General features: G+C 46.9%; 1 protein-coding gene across 1 annotated transcript in view; it reads left to right on the top strand.

The window, feature by feature from the left end:
• Positions 1-19,665, top strand: part of LOC146172380 (uncharacterized) — a 37,674-nt gene extending 18,009 nt beyond the window's left edge. Inside the window, exons 5-6 of the mRNA XM_084585913.1 lie at positions 13,981-14,045; positions 14,951-19,665. The gene's annotated coding sequence lies outside the window, so the exon portion shown is untranslated. The remainder of the gene's footprint in view (positions 1-13,980; positions 14,046-14,950) is intronic.
• Positions 19,666-25,837: the final 6,172 nt, after the last annotated feature.

The following is a 25,837-nucleotide window of genomic DNA, read 5'->3' as shown; positions in this document are numbered from 1 at the left end:
GGATTTTGCCCATTCTTTCTCCTATACGGTCGTGAGCCTTCCTGTCTACTGGACACCATACTTCCTTACCACCCCGACAATTCAGAGTACACTTCTCTTTCTGCTGTTGCCTGTAATTCTGAGCAGTGCCGTCAGCTGGCTCACTCATTCACGTCGGACATTCAAGATCTTCTCCGACATGAGAGCGATCATGGCAAGCCCGCTTCTGACTTTCCTACCAACACCCTCGTTTGGCTCTTTGTTCCGGCTGATTCCAAATTCTCTGCAAAGTATAATGGCTCTTATCGTGTATTAGAGTGTACATCTCCAGTTAACTATGTTGTGGAGCCGGCAACGCCTTCTTCGGACCACCGTCACCGCGGGCGAGAAGTTGTTCATGTCAGTCGACTTAAACCATACTATGATCCGCTTGTCGTCCCCTCGCCTTAAGTCACCAGGATGGCTCCCTCTTTCCGCCGGGGCTAATGTAAGGAAGAAGATGATCAGCGCCCAAGCAAACGACGATGAAGACGGCTGGGTTCCTGGCCGATCAGCTGGCGCGCGCATTCGAAGCTGGGACTGTCTTCTTCGGACGAGATTGTGCCTTACTCTACGATCGTCGTGTGTCACTGGTCGCCGTCTCCATTCCTTCGAATAACCCCCAATAAACCCCTCTTTAATATGTTTTTTCACTGGTCGGTGACCCTTGTTTCATCCATTAAAAAAAAAAAAAGGCAGGAAGTGTATAATAATTGCTGGGTATTTCAGCTTACTTGAATTCCTTTGGTCCAACCTGTCATCGAACTCACCTCGTGATAGTGTTGTCTCAGGTATTATGTTGGCTTGTGGTCTCACACAAGCTTCTAATGTTCAAGCAAAAGTATGAGGCACGTCGTTCTCTTTATTAGATGTTATTTTCCATAGCAGATCACTTAGTGATGTTAGTGCTGAAGTCGAAGATAGCATCTCAGATTAGAAGTTTTTTCTTACAAGATGTGTATTGCTAGTTACCCACCAGTCCAGCTTAGGAAGTCCGTTTAGGGTTTGAAGGGCTAGCTATGCCTCAAACTTTGCCTAAATGGATATCATCATATCCAGATATGCGCCAGCAATTTGTTGATTTTGAAATTCTTTATTCTGATTACCTCTTCATGAACTTTGGTATCCCGCAAGGAAGCATCATAGGTCCTCTTTTTTTTTTAGAGGCGAAACAGCTCATGAATGGTGTCCAGTCGGGTTCTGGTATATTGTGACTGACAGTATAGATAATGCAGTCAGTGATGAGAAAGAGAGGAAGAGGGTCTCTGGAGGAGAGAAAGAGAGACTAGACTCACAGTTTCAAATATTTAGGAGCTACAATTAACAACCACTGGTCACCCCATAGTCATAACATCTGCTCATCGGTGCCTTATAAATTAGGTCAACTGAGACAGGCTCCAGCGCTGCACCTCTGATATAAAGTGTTTAACATATAATTCATTAGTCTGTTCCGACCTAGAATATGCCTGTGATGTCTGGGATCCCTGTACAAAAAGCAAGGTGTGGTGAAGCCCGTCAAGCGGTCATTGCGAACTGGTTTTTTTTTTCCGTCATCCATACTCTTTGTAAGACAAAAGCAAAATAAATATTAATTCGTTCAAGATACTGATACGTGGCAAGAAGGTTAGCTTAGGAAACAGAACAGGTGATGACTTGCATGAGTGTTCCGGCAAGTGCCGACCTTTACCTCACATTAACCGTTGCTACAGCTTTGTCTTCTGTCTCTCTGTTGTTGAACGTCATCTTCTTCAGTTGATATTCAGGGACACGGCATATATATAACATTACCCCCCACGAAAAGCACAATCCTGGTGTGTACTATGTCAGTGAACTACAGTAGGAGTAGTACAGCTTCATTCGGGCGACATGAACGATCTCTGTACATAGCATAAAGGACTCGTGGCAGATACACAGGGGTGATCTCGTATGTCACAGAAGTGACTGGCCGTAAAACACAGTAGGATCCTGCGTAGCATATGGCAAGTGCTGCTCACACCGCCCAACTCTAGAGCGGGAGTCCAGAGCAAGACGAGAGAGACAGGAGAGTAATGGACATCCCAGTGACAAGAACCATGGCAGCGTTTTTGAGTTTTGGGTGGAAGTCAGCCAGCGGCGAGCAATAACATGGGCGGTGTCAGCTCGGGATATGGCGTCCCGAATATAGGAACTGGCATTAGCAGTCGGAGGCAGTACGCTGTCGAACGGAAGTGAAGGGTTGCAGCGGAATAGAAGATATAAGGGTGAGTAGCCCATTGTATCGTGAAGGTAGAAATTATATGCGTACATTACAAATGGCAAAGTAGTATCTCAGTCACGGTGATCATGTGATACATACATCGACAACATGTCCAGGAGCGTGCAGTTGAGACGTTCGGTGAGGCAGTTTTTTCATAGATGGTAAGCGGTGCTGAAATAGTGCTTAATGGAGCAGTAGCGGAGAATTTCGTCGACTACTCAAGCAAGAAAGCAACGGCCACGGTCAGTGAGCAGCTGGTGTGGAGTGATGGACAGTTGGGACAGTTTTGGTGCGAGGCTCATCAGGTTGAGGAAGAAGGGCATATATGTAACAATATTAACAAGCTAGAACAAGTAAAAAAATCAGTAGTGTGCTTCATATATGACTGCTTCCGCCGGCAAGGTTCATCATCACAGTTGATAAGAAGAAATGACATTCAATCTTTAGCATCTCTGAGGAGGTTAGCAAGAATAAAATTCGTCTTTAACCTGTATCATTACACACTCCATATAAATCCTTCGTTATATTTGCAACCCTCATGGTCTAATTAATGAGGCGTTATCATGCTCATAAACTAACTCCTTTATTTGCCCAAACAAACAAGTTTAATTATTAATTCTTTGCTTGGACTATACCCAAATGTAATGATTTGCCTTGCCATGTGTTTGAAGCTGGAAATGCTCTCTGCAATTGAAGAATTTTTGAAGCAGTGTTGTCTATTTCTCATTGTTTCTCAAAGTGTGTTTTTGTTCTGTCCTTTTACTCTTTTTCCATGAAAAGTGGTAACACTTTTAGGTTTGTATAACGTGTGGTTTCTACGTGGTCATAGGCCACCAACCACCGCGGGTTCGAGCGTCGCGCGAGCCGAAGCCCCGATCAGCTGTCACCACGCGCACACTGAAACACTGCAGCGCGCACTCAACCTCCAAAGGAAGGAGAGCACTGCGCTGCAAGGACACAAACCTCCAAGTTCACAAAGGAGACGTTTATTGAAACGCCATCCTCCAGCGGCACACACACACACACGCACACACACGCACACACATACACATATTTACAAACGCACATACACGCACATACGCACACACATACACATATATACAAAACGCACATACACACACATACGCAGTCACCGTGTCAAGGGAGCGCGCGAGGAGCTAGGCTCCCCTGCGCGCACGAAGTGACACGGAGTGCGCGCCGCAAGCACGCAAGGGCGTGCTGTGATCTCTCTCTCACAGTAACCAAAGGGTTCCTTTGAGAGAGATTGGGCAACCACCGCAAGGTACGCCTGTCGCGGATCGTTGGATCACGATCGACAGGCTCGAGCTTCGCTCTCAGGTACGACCCGGAGCAGACGAACTCGAGTACACACTGGTCTGCGCGGACAAAGGCCGGCAGACAAGAACAGTTGCGTACGCACCTTGCGATGTCTCGGAGGGGTCTCTCTCTGGGCTCCGCTCGGACAGTCGCGCGAGCGCGGCTGTCGAAGCGGTGCCGTGTTCCCGCCAAAAGGCGCCAATGAGAACAACCACTGGGACGCCAGGGCGGAGTTGTGGCCCGAACGACAGTGACAAGTCGCTCGAGCCCCTCTCCGCCGCCTCAGGCGGGAGAAAGGGAACGGGGAGAACAACTGGGAAGCGGGCGGCGGCCGCGCAAAGGGCAGCCGCAGCAAGCCCGAATCCCACATCCTCCTCTCCTTAATTGCCCTCCTACCCATCAGTGAAAGCACGCGGCAGGTCCCCAGCATGAAGAAAAGAATGCTATCCTCACGCAACAAGTCAACTACACTTCAGTTCCAGCAAGAAAAATCTCGAAAAGACACACTCAAGAAAGACAAACATTAGCAAGGCGCACAAAAAAAAATGAACAAGATGACATGAAGAATAATGTATAAAGTTCCGGAGGCTATGTTACAACGACTATTTACAGAATACAACTATGTACAGAACAACTATGTACAAACACAACTATGTACAGAAGTTCCAAAGTTCGTCGGTGCAGCTCAGGGAGCCTGCGGTGACTCACCGCTCGTTGACTTCTGGGTGGCCAACGTTCATCCTTGGCTGCAAACGATCTCGGTCGGTGGTGGTACAGGTTAGGTGCAGGGACAGCGAACACGCCGAAGGGGCCCCGGATGTGGAAAGTCCGTGACTCCGTGGCGATCCAAGGCGCACATGGGAAGACCGCGCGGGGCTTCCTTTCCACCGCGCTCCGCACACGCCGGCAAACACACATGGCGCGACGTCGTCGCCTCCACGCCCAGGCACGCACACGCACAGCCACTCACACACCAAACAAAGGGTGATGCCGACCTTCAGCGGCGAACCTGTCCCGAGCACCTTCGCAACAGCGGCGGCCTTGGGTGAAAGGGGCATCGTCATGCTCCCCGTCCCCAAACGGCCCCAACTTCATTTCCACACACACAGAAAAAACCGCGCGTCGGGGCTGCCTAATGAGCAGCCCTCGCAATTTCAAGAAGAAAGATGAGTGAAGACACGCTGTACAAAATAAGGCACTCACTGTACAATATTTACAAGATAAGAAGCAAGAATGGAAACAGAAGAAAGCGAAAAATGGGAACAGAGGCACACAAAACAAAACAAAAAAAAATAATAAAGCACACAGGCTGGAACTGAGCGAGCCAGAAAAGGGGGAGACCAACCTTGCTTCCGGGTAGGGTTAAACGAGCAAGCTCGCTCGGTGAGGCGGTATGCCTTCGGTTGCAGAAAAGGCCCGTCGTCCGGCATCAATCACACAGGTGAACGTCGCCTCACCTAGTACCGGTGTGGGGCACGGCTGCGTTCCACCGCATCGGTTGTGCCTTGGCACTTGCCTGTGGTGACAATGGGCACCAGCGCAAGCTCGTCAGACCGTTACGCCTGGGCCTTCAGGTCTGCGATGTAGGCACGGCTGGCTTTCCCCATAGGGGGATTCTCCAGCAATGAGCCCCTGCTTGTTACTGGGGAAATGCCCCATGAAATCGCAGGTGGCCATCTGCCACGGACGCACACTGTCAGTTGGTTTCGTCATGCCCGGTGGCTTGCCACCCGTCGACTTCTCCATTTGACAGACATGGCAGGAACGGCAACAGCGGAAAATGTCGCGCTTCATGCCGGGCTGCAGTCACCGATTGACTCAGTTTCTTGAAACCTTGGAGCCACTCAGATGACCAGCCAATGGTTTGTCGTGAGAGAACGCAACAGAGCGCCGCTCAGACATTGGGGAATAGCCACTTCAAGTGGTTCATGGACTCATCATCCGTGGCTATGATTTCAGCGCGAGCCCGTCATGGCCCAGCAAATATGAATCCCCGGGGCACGCCGCGACACACGCTGGCTCGTGCCGCCCTGCGCCCGCTCAATACAAATAGCGTAACGGCGCTGCGCCCGCTGCAATACAAGCAGCGTAACGGCGCTTCATCTCCCAGAGACCGTCGCTGACATCGCGACAAAACGGGTCATTCTGCTGGACCGTCGTAGCTCTTCATGGCTGAAAACGATCCCAGTCATCCCAAAGGAGAGCCTGGTTTCGTCCCCCCGCAGGTTCGCAGCAAAACTTCCGCTGGCATCGGCGTCTCAGATGTGCTCACAAAGAGCTTTCACCCTCGCCTGCTTTGCGAAGCGCTGCTTACCCGGATAGCGGAATAGGGAACCCGTCTGCGGGCGTCCCCTCCGTGCCGCTCTGCGGCTCGTCCGCTGTTTCGCCCCCTTCGCCCGCCGTCCGTAAAGACGCCGCCGCGGGCGAGTGGAGCACGGGATAGCGCGTCAGCTACCACGTTCGTTCTCCCCTGTAGATACTGCACCGAAAAGTCGAAATGCTGTACCAAGAGAGAATGGCGCGCCAGCCGGCTCGCAAGTTCAAGGAGCCGCATCAGCCAACTGAGCGCGCTTTCGGTGCGGTTTCCAGAGGGAGCCCGACTGACGCCTCGCCGTTCCCCGAACAGAAATGACTGCAAGCGGGGTACGGGTGCTGTTGTGCGGAGATGCCGGCAGTGGCGGCGTCGCGCACATTGCTTCCGCAACGGCGTAAAGCTGAAACAGCGGAGGCATATGGTCAACGGTCCCACCGCAGGGTGGTCCGAAGAACCATGTTCGTGTTTCAGTGCCTTTGCCGAGTGCCGCGCAGGGGGCGGCAGGCATGGCGCATGAGCTTGATCGTCAAGGCGACCGGCTCGGCCGATGTGCTGTCCAACGACTCATGGAGCCAGGGACAATTCACGTTGGGCGCCAGTTGTGGTTTCTACGTGGTCATAGGCCACCAACCACCGCGGGTTCGAGCGTCGCGCGAGCCGAAGCCCCGATCAGCCGTCACCACGCGCACACTGAAACACTGCAGCGCGCACTCAACCTCCAAAGGAAGGAGAGCACTGCGCTGCAAGGACACAAACCTCCAAGTTCACAAAGGAGACGTTTATTGAAACGCCATCCTCCAGCGGCACACACACACACGCACACACATACACATATTTACAAACGCACATACACGCACGTACGCACACACATACACATATATACAAAACACACATACACACACATACGCAGTCACCGTGTCAAGGGAGCGCGCGAGGAGCTAGGCTCCCCTGCGCGCACGAAGTGACACGGAGTGCGCGCCGCAAGCACGCAAGGGCGTGCTGTGATCTCTCTCTCACAGTAACCAAAGGGTTCCTTTGAGAGAGATTGGGCAACCACCGCAAGGTACGCCTGTCGCGGATCGTTGGATCACGATCGACAGGCTCGAGCTTCGCTCTCAGGTACGACCCGGAGCAGACGAACTCGAGTACACACTGGTCTGCGCGGACAAAGGCCGGCAGACAAGAACAGTTGCGTACGCACCTTGCGATGTCTCGGAGGGGTCTCTCTCTGGGCTCCGCTCGGACAGTCGCGCGAGCGCGGCTGTCGAAGCGGTGCCGTGTTCCCGCCAAAAGGCGCCAATGAGAACAACCACTGGGACGCCAGGGCGGAGTTGTGGCCCGAACGACAGTGACAAGTCGCTCGAGCCCCTCTCCGCCGCCTCAGGCGGGAGAAAGGGAACGGGGAGAACAACTGGGAAGCGGGCGGCGGCCGCGCAAAGGGCAGCCGCAGCAAGCCCGAATCCCACAAACGATGTTCAGCTGTGCCCCCCTCCTGTAAATAACAAGTCAATCAAGAAGTCTCACTGCGTCTAGCAGAAGTGATGGTACAGTTAGCTTGGATATGACTGAGCTTACTCCGCTTATGTTTATAGGCTGTAGCTGCTGCAGTGAACATGAGTTGGATGTATTTGGGCACATTGAAGACTGGCGTGGCGCTTGGATGGTGAAATGCAGACCGTTTTCCTCACCACAAGCGAAGCTCATTTCGCACGCTACATCTCTTCGCTGTCTGCTTACTTGTTGGGATGCCCGCTAGCAGACCCAGTTGATGTGGACAGCTGCTTTCGATGTGTGTAATGGCATGGTAATATGAGGGAAAATGCACTGGCAAGCACAGATAGGTTGTCCTTGGCTTGAGTTCGAGGTGGTGGCGTTACTGTGACCACCCTTCCTCTTGCATGCATGCTTCGATGGACCACATAGCCCTTTCCACGTGTCCGCTAGCTTTGTACTGCTGGTGACGACTGCAAGGTTTTGGTACCATGTGAATGTCTTCAAATAAATGTCGATGGCTTTTTTTAATCAGTAGGGCTGGTTAAGCATTCGTCTTAAAAGAAAAACACACACTACAAGTGCTCGTGGTGTGCACTTTCATGGTCTGATGTCCCTGTTTGCACTGCATTTTTTCTTCAAACGCTAGATAATAAAAATGTGCAAGATACTATATACATTAGATCTCCTTCAGAATAAAGTTACTCAGACTGAGAAAAACCTGTACTATATCAGTTCTTGGTAATGGCATGGCCCTGGAGATACTGTCTGATAGTTAAATGGCTACTTGCTAAACACGTCTTGTTGCTTTATGAAAAAACAAAAAGCACTAAAATACCTTCCATCCCTCTCTTATCTCTGCGTTTAGTTAAAGAAGTACCTCTTTAGCATGAATGCAATGTGGCTATGAATACAACCGAGTCTGATTTCTTGTGAAAACCAAAGCCTTGCATGAACACAGCGTCATCTTCTACTGTTTCTGTCAGCGCAGCAAAAACCGCACAACGCGCCTCCCCTTGCGACTGCTGCCTCGTGCTTTGCGTTGCACAGTGCTGTAAATGTTCAGCCGTTTCTTCCCTTCCATATTTTTCACTGCACTTTTACTGTTTTACCTTCTAAATGGACCTTCTGCCTTATCTTTCCTACGTGCCACGTGTGTTCCCTCATCACTCTAAGGCCTACGTAAAGTTGGCTTCTTCTCAGAGCTGCTGAGCCTGGTGGTAAAGCCATTTAAATACTCGGTGCAATTTCTTTTCGGCGTCAAAATAGCCTTTTGGAACTTATAGAGTTATCCATCCATCCATCCCCGAAAAAAAAAAAATTGTCCCGCGATTCTAGGCAGCGCGCGTGCGGCGATGTCATTTCGTGGGAAGTATGTCGCCACGGCCAGAAACACTTTGCTATAACCGAATTTTATCAAAAATATTTTTACTACAAAAATGTGCAGTCATCTATGCAAGACGAACTGGGACTTCAATTTCACTTTACTATATTCGAGTTTACTATAGCGGGGTTCTACTGTACTTAAAATGCTTCACTGAGATGTGTCTTAACTCATATACTTGTAGTGCTGTTAAAAGGAACGTGAAAAGATATTGTCTAAAATAAGAAAAGGCATATGAATGATAATTATTCCATCAGTCATGTCTGCAACGCAAACATCTTTAAGCTAGCTTCCTAACAGCGAAGATATTGGGGAAAACTGAATATGCTCCTCTCCCCCCTCAATTAAACACTCACCATTGTGCAAGAAAAATCAAAGAAAAATTGTGACTGTACCGAGCGTCGCGGCCTGCTGTGCATCACTTTAGCACTCCCAATGAGAGGATGCACCCAGAAAGCCCGGTTGATGTAGGCTAATAGGGGCAACTAAGGAAGTTCGGTGAGGTGTCACCCTACTCTGTTTTGAGCGGTCACCAGAAGCAACTTCTATTAGTGGATTATAGGATTCACACAGAGCTTTTAGATTTGACTTGAGTTGTTGCAAAGATCATCTCTACAGATTTGTTGCATTAAAATGTGATCATAAAATCTTTGCACTGCCCCTTTAACTCTAAATGTTTATTGTGTAAAAGCTTGTGTCTACTAGCATAGGGTATTTATTTTATTTACATAATACTGTAGACTACATCATGTGGTCCAAGCAGGAAGGGTCAATAGCAAAACACTTTCAATACTCCGTAAAATTTGTGCAGGAAAAATGTTTTAACACATCACACAAAAGAGCCAACAAAAAGTCACTTCGATGCACTGCACTACATTACTTTTTTTTTTTTTTAAAGTTTCGGCATCCTTTTCTTGTGCATGGAAAGTATGAATATTTGAACAAATTTGTTTCCGCAAAGTATGTGGTAAAGCATGAATGAGTTAGTGACGAGTGTTTCGTGTCGGTGGTGGTGTAACAGGGGCCAGGGGCCGTATCCAGCGGAGGTTCCTTTCGGGAACCGTTCTCTTTCAAGATGACGTCAATTTGACGTCAGCAAGGCAGTGGGCGTCACCTCACGGCGAAGACGGGAAAGACAGCGGCCAATCAGCGATGGCCCCAGCCTGAGCTGGGGCCATGCTGGGGCCATCGCTGATTGGCCGCTGTCTTTCCCGTCTTCGCCGTGAGGTGACGCCCGCTGCCTTGCTGACGTCAAATTGACGTCATCTTGAAAGAGAACGGTTCCCGAAAGGAACCTCCGCTGGATACGGCCCCTGGCCCCTGTTACACCACCACCGACATGAAACACTCGTCACTAACTCATTCATGCTTTACCACGTACTTTGCGGAAACAAATTTGTTCAAATATTCATACTCCCCATGCCCAACTTGACACATCCGCGTTCTGCTCACCGCACCAAGAAATCGTAGCAGCGCGAGTGCGATACAACCGCAAACATCTTGTAGTTGTCAGCGCATACGTCAGATCCCACGCAAAGCCTCACGAAGTCAGTTTTGACTGGATACGGAAACTTCGCGACGCTCATCCTAAAGATGAGATGCTCATTGGCGGGGACTTCAACGCGCAGCATCAAACATGGAGTTACAGACGCTCCAGTCTTCTCGGAACGCGTCTGCACATCACATCCACAGAGGTAGCGGGACTATACCTTGGCAATGACACCGATTATCCGACACGACGAGGCATGCATCCTGGTCAACATGATAAGTCTCCGGATCTGACCTGGCACTCCAACAACATTATCCAAGATTGGCGATATGGCCCTGAAAACAATGGGCAGTGGATCATTACCCTATATGGATACAGCTCCAGTCCAATCTACGCCGCCGCAAACGAAATACTCGTACCATCAATTGGAAAAACTTCGGACAGGCTTTAGACGATCATCTCGCCGAACTGCCAGTCGAAAACACTCCTTCAACGCGCCCGTGATTCAGCCACTGCAATCACACAAGTAACAGAAGACGTACCTGTGCCCGACCCTCACCTGCTTAATCTATGGGAAAGCAGAAAACAAGCCGAACTGATTATCTCCAATCTGAAGAGAATACAAAAAGCTTCTAAAACTTCGTCGCCTCACCGCTGAGGCACGCCGCTATAGCAAACGCCTTAGCAGAAGTCGATGGCTTGACTTTTGTAGCCACTTATCCTATAGGACCAACACCAGCAAGCTGTGGAGAGTATTCCGGCCATGAACGGCAAGAGCAAATCCGCAAATACCGGAGAAACCCTTCTCCTCCGCACTAGTCAGACTGGCTACCGAGCTTGAACAGGAGGCAGCCCGCACTTTCTTTCCGCAACCCGCCTCACCTCCCCCACCTGACATCTATGCACCCTGTTCCATCCACAGACTCTACTGGCATTAACGCCCCTTTAACACATTTGAATTCGAATATGCCTCTTTCACAAGTTAAAAGAACAGCGCTCCCGCAAAGATGGCATCACTTGGAGCATGCTCCGGAACTCAGCACACCTACTAAGGAAAAATTGCTTGACCTCATCAACCAGCACTGGGATACGGGCTGCCTACCACCACATTGGAAACACTCGGTAGTCGTCCCCATTCCCAAGCCTGGGAAACACCCACGCAACTTGCCAACTTGCGACCGATTCTTTAACATCAACCGTCTGTAAGCTAATGGAACGTATGGTCACCAATCGACTTACACATTACCTTGAGACCTCAAATTACTTTCACCCGTTCCAGACTGGCTTCCGTCCTCAGCTAGAACACAGGACAGCCTTTATCTTCTACACACCAACCTGAACAGAGCACGCCGATGGTACAAAGGCCGTCCTGACATACTCGTAGCTGTCGATTTACACAAGGCGTTCGATACCATCAGCCATCAAGCCATTGTCGACGCGCTAATCCACACTGGAGTTGGAGCCCGCGTCATCAACTTTGTGAAGTCCTTCCTGAGTAATAGAACCTATGAAATTCAAATCGATACCAATCACACGGCACAACATTTTACAAACCGCACGGGTGTGCCTCAGGGCTCAGTCATTTCCCCCACCTTATTTAACATCGTCATGGCGAAAATCGCATGGCAACTAGACAAAATCGATGGCCTATGGTTCACAATATATGCGGACGACATCACGCTCTGGACCACGTACCGTAATACGACTCGAGAACAAACGGAGACGCTGCAACGAGCACTAGATACAATCGAGATTGAACTTCATTCTACAGGCATATGCGTCCATCCCCAGAAAAAACTAAATTTCTGGTCATACATCCACCGCCTGGCGGCGTGGACGTCAACCTTCACTTCGGCGGTCAAAACATCGCACAACCCCCCGAAGGTTATCTCCGGATACTTGGCGTTCCCATTAATCAGCATGGTACTGCTAAGGATTGGATCCTTCAGCTAAAATCTCAATGGAGGCCAACGCTCCACTTAACCAAACGGCTCAGCAGCAAGAGTGGGGGCGCAGGGACGGAGGTAGCGCGTCGCCTCACCGTCGCTATTCTCGCTAAGCTCCGCTACGGTGCCCCTTACTTTGACTTGACCGCAGCCAATTACAAGACACTTGGCTTACTTTATAACTCTGTCTTGAGGGTTATAACTGGTCTACCCGTACACACGCGCATCACGGAGCTCCACAGATTCGCTCAGCTCCCACCAGTGGATGCACTTATTGCTACGCACCGAGCCAATCATGAAACTCGCCTGCGTCACACACCCAACGGGCATCGCCTCCTCACTCGAATCTTTGACGAAGCTAACCTACACTTGCCCATATTGGACCACCTTACAGCACCATGGACAGAAACATTGGTAACAGATCCAAAACCCATTCCAACCAACACCAAAGGACCAGGAAGAGATCACCGACAACGCCACATAATTGATACACAAGACCAGCACATCGGTCTCCGCATTTATACCGACGCCGCCCTATATCATGACGATGACACCGGCATCACGTTTGCAACCACTGCTTACTACCAAGAGGGTTCACAGCTGCACGCCACTAGCCACAGTGGTCGCAGGTACTGGTCCGCAACTGAACTCGAATTAACAGCCATCGACGAGGCCCATCAACACTGCACCAAAGGAACAGATCGTTTCATCCGCATCTACACCGACAGTCAAGAGGCTATAAAAACCCTGAAAGCCCGTTCTTACAAGACCTCGGTACAACACAGCATCAAAGAGCGCTGCCGATACCTGCGAGAGACCTCACAAGTCTCGGTACGAATACATTGGACACCTGGACATCACGCACAAGGAACCGGGAACAGAATGGCCCACGAGGCCGCTGGCGCGCAGCTAGAGGAAGACCGCCGGCATAGCCTTGATGTGGGCCCGTCCAACTCGGACCACCCTTACTGTTCTCCCGTCTCCTTCATCATACCGGACTCTGTCATCACGCGGCTGAAACAGGCTGAACTTGCAGAGAGCCGGCTCCGTGAACTGCGCATGCGCGCACAGGACCAAAGTGGAAAGGAGGATATGTTGCTCTTCTGGACGGATGTGACGTCAAATAGCTTTTAGTGCTTGTTTTTTTCTAGAAGTAAGCCTCAAACCCAGATGTTCACTGAGCCGCCCAAAGTATGGCCAAGGAAGGCTGGCGCGCTTTTCAGACAACGAGCATTTGCGCTTGGCGAGCCCTAGGCACCCTAGGTTGTCTTTCATGCGTCGGTCTGCTGCAGTTTGCGGGCCATCATCCCGGTAGATGCAAACTCGGTGAAATGCGGATTCAGTTCGTGGATTATAGCCTTAAATTCAAGGGCGCAGCCTTCGGTGCAATCCTACTGACTGCGGTGAGTCGTACATACATGCCCGCGAACTCTAAGTAAAGTTTTTGTCATCTTTCTGCCATCGCCTTCCTTGCAGCTTCTTTAACGAGTTTTTGCACGGCAGCGCAAGCATGCGTTATCCTCAATTATTGACGTGGCGCTATCGCGCGACAGTCTCCGGGCGAAGGCGTAAGGAGACGAGACTGCGTAATGGCGTCCACGATCTCGTTTCATTGCACTTGGAACAACTTCCATTCCTGAGTATTGGGACATATGAGGCGACTAAAAGATAACGTAAAACTATTTCTGAGTTCGCTTATATTTTTTTGGGCAGTATAAGGCATTTTTGCGTGCGCCAGCGTGAACGCGCTGGTTTATAATCGGGGTTTTATTGCCTTCCTCGCAGCTTCAACCGATGGAGCGGCTCGGCCCATAGAAAATGTCGGGCTTCTTTCGGAAAACTGTTGGAAGGTAAGTGGCACTCATCTGTACAGACCATACGTGGTAGTGCTGCAATACATGAGTAATATCTGCGCACTGCTAAAAGGGGGGTTGCTGGCCAGCTGAGAGATAGCTTAAACGTAAGTAGGCCCTGTGCGGACTGAGCCTCGAAGTGCAGCAAGCCTACTGCACAGCATGAAATGGCTACAAAAGTATGGTTATATACATGACCGAATTCATGTGCTTATTTTCTCAGACCTTCCACTGTCAAGTACTCTCACTTATTTCGGTGTATGCAGCAATGAGGGTGACTTCATTACTCCTCAGCTAGCATAGGTTCATGCCTGTGACAATATCTGGCCTTTTACTGCCGAAATAACTGCATTGGTGGAACTCACTGAGCTTGTTTATATAGATTTAACACTTTGGATGCATGTTGCTACTGCAGAGTTCCCTAATATATATATATATCTTTTGCCTGCTCCAACATAAATAGTTGGCAGTGCTTGGCTTCAAGCTGCTGCCAAGGCCATTGACAGCTTATTTGAAAGCAGAGCAATAATTAATCTGAGCTGGCATGTTTTGTGGGAGAGTGAGGCACCATTGCGAGTACCTCGTAATCCTGTCAAAGAGCTTGGCAGTTGCTGCTATAAGCACTCTCCATTGCAGTTCCATGCAAGCCGCAGCATATTGGGCACTTACTGCACAAGTGATTTAACTTAGATTCTCTTTGTTGCTATTTCAGTGCTTTGTAAGTGTGCTAAATATTTGTATTTGTGCTAGCATTGACAGCCAGTCTCGTTGCTACCTTTTTCCTTCTGCAGCAGGCACTCTCACTTGCTTTACTCGAACCAAATTCTATTGTGAGTGAGTTTGCTGAATTTATGCAAACTAAATGTAATTGCAGTATTACTCTCATTTATTTACATCTGCAGAGGCAACGAATTCTTGGTGGCGACGAACGAGTTCCCTCTGCCAGTTCGATTACACCGCCACCTCAGTAGTGCAGTGAGCTGCGACTGGTGTGACCAAATGGATACTCTCACTGCTTCCACAGGTTTAGAGCATGCTCCCAGTTAAGTTTAAAACACCTTGCTTGCAATGTATTTAATCTTGTTGTGTTATATTGTCACCCTTGCTGATATGCTATTTTTTGAAAATCATTCTGGGTGGTTTGGAACACATGATTTGCAATGGGGGGAGGTGGGAAACACAAATGTGTGACTGCAATTTTTTGCCAGTCTAGCTTCTAGCCTTGCAAATTAACAGATTAATACCTGAACAGGCCTGACATTTATTGGAGAGTTTGTCATATAGAAGAAAACTTGATCCGGTGTGGAGGTAACACAGCTGTGGTTCTCCGAGAAAATGTTATCCGTGTGTGATGGTGTCTAAAACATGGCATTGTCTTAGGTAACTTGGCATGGAATCGGCCACTTTTTGTACTCTCTTGACAGCATCTATTGTACTATGTGCTAGGTGATATGCCTTCAGGGATAAAAGTAGATGGAGAATACCTCAGTAATCTGCAATTTGCTGATGACATTGCCCTGAAGCAGTCAGGATGACGGGCAGTAATGTGAGCAGGTTGTACGTCATGCTGGTCATGGAGGAAGTAAAAAAGCCTTAGAAGCAATGTAAAGGGTTCCGGAAATCGGCTGGTATGGATAGGCAACTGCAGATCTTTGAAGAGTGGTAGGGAGATTGTGCTAGAAACACTGCTTGCTTTTTATTTATTTATTTTATTTCAAGATACTGCAGACCAGTATTCCGGTCCTAGCAGGAGTGGCATACATATATACAGCGCACAAGAAACACAATAAATCACACGAAGCACCGACAAAACTAACAAACAGAGGCAATGTAATGACATGAAATGTGTTGACCAACAGCCAGAGAGAAAAAAAAAAGGGAAAACATGAAAAACCTTTGTGCGACATCAAAGTAACAATACATGTCCTAAAAAACTCCGACCCTACTGTCAACCAAACAGATGTTGCTGTAGAGCCTGGTCAAAGTCTGGAGACTGAATTAAGCTTTCTGGGAGAGTATTCCATTCAGAAATTGTCCTTGGATAAAAACTATGCATAAAGGATTTAGATTTTGCATAAATTGGCTGCAGTGAGTGACTATGGTGATGACGTGTCCGCCTAGTGTTGGGAACTTTCACACACGGTGGAGGACTGAGGTTTATTTGGTTGTTTAAAATTTTATACAAAAAGAGTAAACGAGTCATTTTCCTGCGAGTTTCTAGGAGCGGAATGTTGTTGGCGGTCATTAGGTTAGTAGGAGAGTCCGTTCTTTGATATTTATTAAAAATGAACCTCACCGCTTTTCTCTGTATTTGTTCAATTCGATAAATGTCTTTTTTAGTGTGAGGGTCCCAGATGATCGAAGCATACTCAAGTTTAGACCTGACGTATGTGGTGTAAGCCAGTAGTTTAAGATTGGATGGAGCATCTTTGAGTTTACGTCTGATAAAACAAAGTTTCTTAAAAGCTGATGAACAAATATTTGAAATGTGAGCACTCCAGGAGAGATTATTGGTAATAGTAATGCCAAGATATTTATAACTAGAAACTTCGGAAATGAGACAGTTGTGTAAGCGATACTGAAATGAACTGAAATTCTTTTTACGAGTTACTCTAAGAAGCACCGTTTTTTGCGTGTTAAGTTCCATACACCAGTCTTTACACCTGTGTGTAGTGCCTCACGACCTCAAGCGTATTAAAATCTTGGAAGGATTCTAACAGTACCATAATCTGTAAGAAATGGGCTGTCAAGCACTTGCAAACTTAAACTGATCGGGTTACTGTCCATTGCCTACAAGATAATAGAATTGGGAAAATCTTGGACTTTCTATCAGCTGAAAGAGCAGCTGGCTTTCGTAAGGGCTGCCATGTTTTTTAATGTGTCTGCCCTGCCGCTGTTGTGTGCTGGATTGTAGCCTACATCCACATCGGATAGGAGGCTGTGCAAACAAACTGCTCTTTACAGAAGGGACATAATTTGAACTGCCCATATCATAAAATGCAGCAGCAGTAGTGGAGCACACAAGAAGTGACTTATTGTAGAATGGTTGCTTTATTGCGGTAGCGTAAAAGGCGTCACCCTTGAGAAAAATCACAACCATGCCTTTGGCAGGTGACATGGCCATGCACTGATTGGTTGTTTGGTTCTGCGATGTCATGAGGCCACATGATATGGCCGAACTGGCTGGAGCTCATATTATGGAAAAGCGCAAAAGAGACAAAGAATCGAGAAAAGAGAGGACAATGCTATCTGGAGCTGCTAACTCAGGCAGCTCCTTTGAGGTGAGAGGGTGAGGTGGAATAGAACCCTCAGAGACCCTTGGACCCAGTATCACACGTGCTACTCCACATTCATACAGCTTGGTTAAAACAGAGCTTTATACCCATGTTGGGTGGTCTTAGGCACAATGTGGTAGATTATGGTTGTATGCTGATGATTATGTGTGAGATAATACCGGCACAAATTAAGGGATTAGGGCTTATACCTTTCAGGACCGCTTTAAGCCAATCGTTCATATATGAATGATGGTTCTCACACACTGGCAGACGTAAATTTTCGTGTTTGGAACATGTAGCCCCATTTAGGCAGATAGTATGACAAAAGTAATTATAGTAACTAGTTCACAGGGATGGAAAGGCACAGAATCTGTCACTTGTTTCTGTGGGCACCTGAACTGTGTCGTAAGGGAAGGGAGGAGGGAGTCAAAGTGGAAAGACAGAAATGGGTGCTGTAGTGGTGGTCTGTGGAGTAATTTTGACCACCTAGGGATCTTTAACGCGCGCTGACATCACATAGCACATGGGTGCCACTTTGTTTGCATCAAAAGCAGCCGCCAGCGTTTGGGTTCGGACATGGGTACTCCGGCACAGTAATCTAGCATCTTAACCACTGCACTACCGCAGTGGGGCTATTGTGACAACCATAGTTTCTGTTTGTGTGCAGCTTGTTTATTTTTTTATTTTATTTTTTGTTCTTTCTGGCACAGTGTGACATTTAAAAAATTATTCGAAATAAAGAGGTCTTTGGCTCCATTCACACGATTCTGCTGCTTCTACTATAGTTTTCTTTTTATGAGAGCAGTAGCGAAGTCTCTTGAAGACAATTTTACTAGCTCTCAGTTCAGCTCAGATGATGAATCAGTCAAATGTCAGCCTCGAACTTCAGCTAGTGGCCAAGAAAAGCTTAGTTTCAATCTCTGATCACTCTTGGTTAGTTACACGTGCTCATTTTGTGTTCCCACTGTTCTGTTTCCATTCGCTGGGTTTCAGCAGCAATGAAAGCTTGGTACACTTGATATGGCTTCTCCAGAACTTCAAGTGTGGAACTTCTTCAAGCAAATCGAGTGGAGTTTGAACACCGAGCTCCTATTGCAGATTTTCAAATTTGATGGCAAACTCTCCCACCTTGTGGAAAACATATCACCAAATAATCCAGTCATAAATCGTGAAAGGTTTGGAAATGCCAATGCTATAAACTGTAAAATGAGTAGAGGAAGGCAGAGCTTAAAAATGGGTGTTTTCAGCAACTTAGCGCTATTTCGGAGAGAACAGCACACCTTCAAAATGAACTTCAGAACGTAAATTATTATTTCCTTGGCAGTTGGGCTTCACTGCATTTTTTTAGTGTGATTTGGAGAATAGGTACATGAGACTCTCAACAACTGCTGCAGGAAATCAAGAATGACCACTGCTTCCGAACAGCACTATGAAAAAGAAGAAATCTGCCGATAGGTGCACCATATCTTTACTAGTAATAAAAGAGGCAGTGTAGCATATTTTTAGTATTCTGAATTATTTTTCTTGCTGTCTTATTTTGATATTCATGCCCCCTTTTCTTTCACTTCTTGGATTTTTTTGCAAATTTCGGAGAAAAGTTTTTATGTTATGTATAAAGCCAAAACAAAAACATGGGCATTTATTTAATTGAGGATCAAAATACCTGCATTTTAGTATTATCTAATAGCAAGATTGTGTAAATATTTTATTTAATAAACAAATTACATGGTGCTGAAGGAGTTGAGGCAAAAAAAAAAAAAGACTTCTTCATTTTGAAGCTGTAGTTTAAGAAATGAGCATTTTTCTGCCTTTTGTATATCCTCAAGATTTTATTACAATTTCTTGTTTTTATATTCATGTTTGACAATACTTTGTGAATATTTTACCCAGTGCTGAGAATTTATCTTATGTATTATGCTTATATTCACAATATTCACGTGTTTAGAGGGCATTTAAATAGCTGTATTTTAATTGGCTCATGTGCGTCATGTACAGAAAGTGTGATCAGAAATTGTCATCAAAAAACGTCCTTCATACTGGAACTTGCGTGTGAAGAGCTCTGGCAGGTGCGTGCTCTGTTGCCGCGTTGCAGAGAGGAGGAAAGGAGGCATCCTGGCTGTGCAAACCGCCGTGGAGAGGTGACAAAGAGGCTAATGGCAACCCCATGCATACTCGGGCCACTTATGCGCTTATACACAGGACCTCGGAGGATGGGCGTGTGGTATTCGATCTGTCATTTGACGTGTGTAACTAGAAGGCTGCATTCCCTGCACCGTACCTATTAGTCACATATTCTAATTCTGGTGCCGGGTTGTGTTCGCCTTAGCGATCTTGGAGCTCTTACGCACTTCCTACATTTTTTTTTTTTTTTTTTTTTTTTTTTTTTTTGTAGGTTGCAGCAAAGTTCTTTAAAGACTTCATTTATAAAATAGCAAGGGGCATGTATGCGATCAAGGATCTTTGAGGGAAGCTGCAGGTGGGAGCTGTTGACGCTACCATGCTATACTCTTAAAGACAGATTTCAAGTGTCTCCTAAATTTTTATAACAAAACGAACATCCGCTCAGTGTTTGCTGGAGATGCTTACAACCCTGCTGTCCTGTCCGAAGACAGGGGTAAATGCATTACTGCCCGCCATATGCAAGGCCAGCCACAATTAAACATTCGTTGCCAGAGTAACATGATTGCCTGGCTTTTTTGTGTGTTCACTTCCTTAGCATACTGTAGCATAGTCATAGTAGTGTGCACCTTTTCAATAAGTGGTCACAGGGTGACATCATATTACCTGCTGGACTGCTTTGTGCATTTGGTGCAAGCACAGTGGAAGCAGAGCCGGTTTGCAGCAGTCCAGAGAGGAGGAGCGAACAATATGGTGGCACCGAGTAACTTATTGGAAAGGTGTATATAGATTGCTTGTTCCTGCAAGATGCGAGTTAAACTGCTCTCATACGAACAGTTTCGATACTCATTGAACTGGATCTACATTCAACTCATTGTAGATCGAGGTTGTCACACGACAACTGTCAAGTGCAGTTGAGCTCGAGCCTGCTTGACTCAAGGTTGCTTCCTCAATCGCTCTCAAGATTTCAAGCACACTCAAAAGCGGTCATTGACACCCTCGTCATCAACGAGCTCTAAAACTTGAAAACGAATAAATGCAATAGAACATAATAACACATAAATGTATTAAGAGGCATGATAGAACATTCGTAGAACGGCTAATTTTATAATATTGACACCGTAGTCCACTGCCAGTGGAAGCTAAGGTGGCGTTCTCTTCGACTACGTCAGTGTGGAAACTGTGGAGCGGAAGAGAAACTGCACTGTAGCACTTGACCGCTGGGAGGATAGGTTAGGTGACCTGAGGCGCCAAAAGCGGAATGCTGCTGTCTACACTGAAATCGTGCAATCATTACCCCAATCTTAAATTTCTTTTTGAGACTCATTGCGACTGACAGCAGACGACAGACCACGTAGGAAATTTCTCAATGCTCACTGAACACGCCCGTCTAGCACTGGATGCTTCAATCCTTCTTGAAAGCCTGAATGCAGATTGAGTTCAATGAAGATCGGAAGTGTTTGTGTGACAGAGGGATTAGTGTAGCGCAGCTAAAGCTTTGTGTTAGCTGGTGTGCACAAGTTGGGTGGCCAAGCTGTGTTAAATGGTATTACAATGCATATTTAGAAAAAAAAAACAGGGCACCCCAAACGGTTTATTCAACTTCTCAGATTATTTGGCATTACACACATTGTCTTGAAAGCAGTCCACAATATGGCCAGCACAACTTACGTCCTTGCTTACTTCAGATTGTTCATTTAAGAGAGCTAACATATTCAAGGGCTACTGACCAGGCTGACATTTTAACCAAGCCCGATAAGGCGTTGGACATGGTCTCTGCGAAATACTGCAGCGATGCACACACTGGAAAGCAACAAAATGCAAACTAAAGCTCTCATGGTCCTTTTCAGACAGCCAAACCTCCTCATCCTTTGCGCTTGCCATCGAACTTTGTCGATGAGGTACCAACAGATACTGCATCCATTGGTTTCTCTCTGACTGATGGGCGAGGGATGGCACTTGGTCTGCTGATGTCACGCACTTTTTTGTCTTGCATTTCGTTTTCACTCATGCATACTCTCACACAAGAAAGAAGGCTTTTAGTTTCTTGCCCTTGTCTATGCATGCTTCAGAGTGTTCTGTGCACTGTGCTATTCATACACCAACGGCTGGACTCAAGTGGCAGCGGCGCGCACTTTCATACAGCCTGCGCATTCGCCGCAGATATAATGGCAGCTCTTCTAGGCAAGCAGTGCTCTCTTCCCTGTGAAGTGTGTGCAGGATTTACCCAACCCTGGTCACTCTCTTCTGTGGCGGCGCCCGGTGCGCACCTGCGTTCGCGCCTTCAAGCGTTCAAGTGTTCAGTTTACGGAGTGAGCGAAATACTTAGAGAAATTATGTAGTCTCAATTTTGTGTGCGCAAAAGCGGTGCAGTGTAGGCTCAGGCAACAGTACTATTTAGCACATTTTGATCGTAGTAATACTTTGTCTTATTTCTTACAGTGCGCACCATGTGCTAATTACCATCTGAATACAACAGTGATTTGGGTTATCAGTCTGCAGTAAGGCAAGTAGCAGCATACTATTGTAGGTCAGTCCCATTATGCTGCACAAAAGCTGATTTTTTTCTTCCTGCTGTAACTTTGTTTCCTTCATGATATGAGGGGAACTGTCAAAAATGCATTGACATGGCTACAGAAGCACGGAATTTATCACATGAACATTTTTGGCCTCTCGGGCCTGTTCTGCCAGGCCTGTTAAAATTAGTGGCCGAGCAAGGAGGAGTACCTGGTTTGCCTACATGCATTATTTCAAATGATATGCCAGTGTGACGGCATCTTTTCGCTTTTGGGCACATTTCTGTCTGCTTCTGCACATGTACCAAACTTTCGGGCGCCTTCACGTGTCTGCAAGTCAGGCTGGTCGTTGACCTGTTTTAAGTTGTTAGTGCAAATTAAAAAAAAAAAGGGTAACCTGCTCTTATTGCACTTTTTGTGCACTTTGAACAGCGCATTCACTGTAACTGCTTTTCCTGTTCTGAGGCGTGCGCAACATCACCTCGAAATAACAGGAGACATTCATCACCATCCTCATATAAGGATAGTAGGAAAGCCTTCCGACCCTTGTCTTTGCCTGCCACCTATGTTGCTAAACTCTGCGGCTAGTTTGTAACGAAGCTAACTTCATGACAATAGTTGAGCATCTCGGCCGCAGTGTGCTTTTGGTATTTCCTTCGGTCCGGACCCATACGTATGTTTTCTGCCACACATTTGAACTTTATTTCCCCTGAACGACGTGCCCACGCCTGCAAGTTTGAAAAACTTACGGTGTTTCCTTTCATCAATTTCCGAGTGATAGAGAACTCTGTTCCAATAATTTAGCTATATTTTATGCGAGTTTTTCCCTGGTTTTGGCTCTTCGGCAAGATGCTGATACACAGCCAGAGCCTGTAAGGATGGCTCACGGCGGTACACCTATCATCTATAACTCTCAGTACAGCGGCAAAAATCACTGCAGGTCGCTCTGAACGCTCAAGTTTATGACATCTCGTTGGCAAGAATCACAACCGGGTGAAAGTGCAGGCTTGCAGCCGCAGGCTTGGCCAGCCTCCGCTTTTTTTTTTTTTTCCAGCTTGTTGCACACCAAATGACGGCATCACTGAGTAGACGCGTCAATGCCACACAGTGCCACGATTTCGCAGCTGTAGTAGACAGGAAGCACCCTCCATGCTTAGGTCGTAAAGAGCGCACCGTCGCCACTCGAATCCAGCCATGGTACACCATGCATAACCATGAATACAGAAAACACAGAACATCCATACATGCACGGGCTTGGTTTCCTAAGAAAGGCCAGAGGCCTCGCACCTATGCTTCGGCCACCCATTGAGCTCAGCCTCTCCCCCTCCTCCTCCTTATCGGCATTGTAGCTGGATGAGCCAAAGCTCACTTCGCAACCTTCAAACAAAGGTCACTGGTGCTGCTTGGGTAGCAGAAAGCAAGAAAAAAAAAAAAAGCTGCGGCAGTAGCTTTTTGATGGAAGGCAAAAAGCAAGGCACCAGTGTTTGTGCAATGTCAGTGCACCTTAAAGAAAGAACTCCAGGTGGTCGGAATTGTCGGGGACCTTCACTATGGCGTCTCTCATACCTGAGTCGTTTTTGGACATTAAACCCCACAAACCAACCAGCAAGAAAAAAAAAAGAATGCCTGTAAAAGTCGGGGCCATAATGACTGCATTTGATGCGTTCTCGTAGCTGTTTTTACCCAGCACAGGGCAGCGTTTTCATTTTGTTGACCGAACCAACATGGCGGGCATAGTTTCTCAAAGCACTAAGAGATAGCGCTCCGCATTTCGCGTATTTAGGGAGCCTACATGTACAGCCCTACGCGTATTGTCTCTTGTGGAGGCTAGTCAACCAGGGAGGAGGGAGAGACTCTTTCGTGATGGAAGGGAAGGAGAGAAACATATCAGTTTTGATGGTTGTAGCTCTGTTATTAACGAGTCTGCTGCAAAAGTATTTTTGGCCATCGCGCATTCTGAAGGCGCTGCCTCATAGACAGCAGGTTTGAACACATTTTCGAATTTAGGGTGGTTCATAAACAAGTTCAGTTTATGGAATCGCACCTGAAAACGAAAGGAATGATTGAAGCAGGAGAAATGATAGCACCTTAAAATAGAAACAAAAGGTGGATGGGTTTTAAGATGCTTTGCAGCTGTTTTCCACTTGCCCAAAGGCAGTGCAGAGTTTTGGCCGGTGTGCAATGAGCAGTTGGGCGCATGGTTTTGCTGATGGCATGGCAGCTGCGTGCTGGTTGGTGGCATTTTATACACAAGGTCTTGTAGACTTTGCGTCTAGTTGGAAAAAAAAAGGATTGTAGCAAATGAGCATTTATGCTGAAATAATTTTGTGAGCAGCTTCAAAGAGCAGCCTTTTTGAAAAATGGCTGCTTTCCATGAAAACATGGCATTAGATTTTTGCTTTTCTAGATGGGGTTTTAAATTTTGTTTTGATGGTTTCTTGCAATCTTTTGCTTGTTCTTCACGACAAATGTATTTACTTCATAGCTTGCAATAAAATGCTTCCATTGTGAATAAGCATTCCTTGTGTGTCGTGCTCTTTGGTCTCATTATTTTGAACTGTAGTAGCCATGACAATTGGAAAACATTTGGGAGAACAGCATTGCATCATGTCTACATTATATTCCTGTAGAAAAAGAGAACGGACATTGCAGTTGATGTCGATGAGACTGAAATCGACATTTGTTTCAGCTAAACTGTTTCCTCGATTTCGAATCTGGTTTGGGCTATTGCACGTCTAAGGCCCCAGCCAAATATTGCCCATTGCCTCAATAACAGCACATGCTCAAGGACCTAAAGAAACTACAAGATGAACGTTTATTTTTCAACCCTTTGTGATGAGAGCAACTTTACAACAGGTAGAGGTATTGACATGGCACACAGGGATCGGGAATGCCAAAACCTAATGCGGTCTATGAAAGACGGCAAGCATGGGAAAGAGCTAATTTTGACTGCTTGGTGTCCTTTAATATGCACTGACATTGTATAGCCCACAGGTGTCTTTGCATCATGCCTCTGCCGAAATGTAGCCATGTATTTAATCTTAAAACCTTAGGATTAGCAGTCGAATGCATAGCCACAAAGTCACTGCTGCACATAGGTAGGAAGGTTTCGGACGTAGGAAGGGAGTAATGTTTTTAAGCCAGGTAGTCACTCTGAATCTGAACCATGAGAAACATTTCCCCAAGAGCAAAAAAAGGTGAATGTAAATTTGGAAGGTGCTGTACATATAATGTAATAAAAGGCAGCTTGCTATCATGTGATCATTTGAAAGGCTGAAAAGTGGATATTAAAGCATTGGTTTAAAATACCTAAGCAAAGGACAGTGCAGCAGGTTATAGAAAGTAAAATTGGAAAACCTTCACAAACACAGATGTGGATTAAAGTACAGTTTCAAGGCAATCAGCTATTATTGAAATGAGCAGGCCCTATTTGCCCTGGGCAGGTGGCGTCCTTGGTCCAAAAAGGTGAGGGCATAAGCAGGTCCTCATCTGATGGTTTGTGTGGGTGGTACTTCTATGCTGCCGCAACACCATACCATATGACACACAGTGCTGGGCATCTTGCAGTAGAGTACCTGCAGTTGAGATTGCAGCACATGGTGCACATCTTTGAGTATGAAGATGCAGAAAACTGAAAAGAAGCATTCGAGTGGGACATGTAATCCAGGAAATAGGGCTTTTCAGCTAATCGATTAGGTTTCGAGGGAGTGAAACAAGCAAGGGATACCAGACACTGGGATGAAGAGATAATGTCGGCCAATGAGCCAAGGTTGGCGGCTGCAGCTAAAGCATGAAGCAGTGATGATTGCAGACCATTAATTCCCTTCAGCATACCTAATGCAGGCAATGATGATGAATCAAAACTCTGTTGCCAATTTAT

The sequence above is a fragment of the Amblyomma maculatum genome, unplaced genomic scaffold, assembly GCF_055883805.1.
Source record: "Amblyomma maculatum isolate TAMU_Amacu unplaced genomic scaffold, ASM5588380v1 scaffold_13, whole genome shotgun sequence".
Lineage (NCBI taxonomy): Eukaryota > Metazoa > Arthropoda > Arachnida > Ixodida > Ixodidae > Amblyomma > Amblyomma maculatum.
This window is presented reverse-complemented; position numbering and strand designations above follow the sequence as displayed.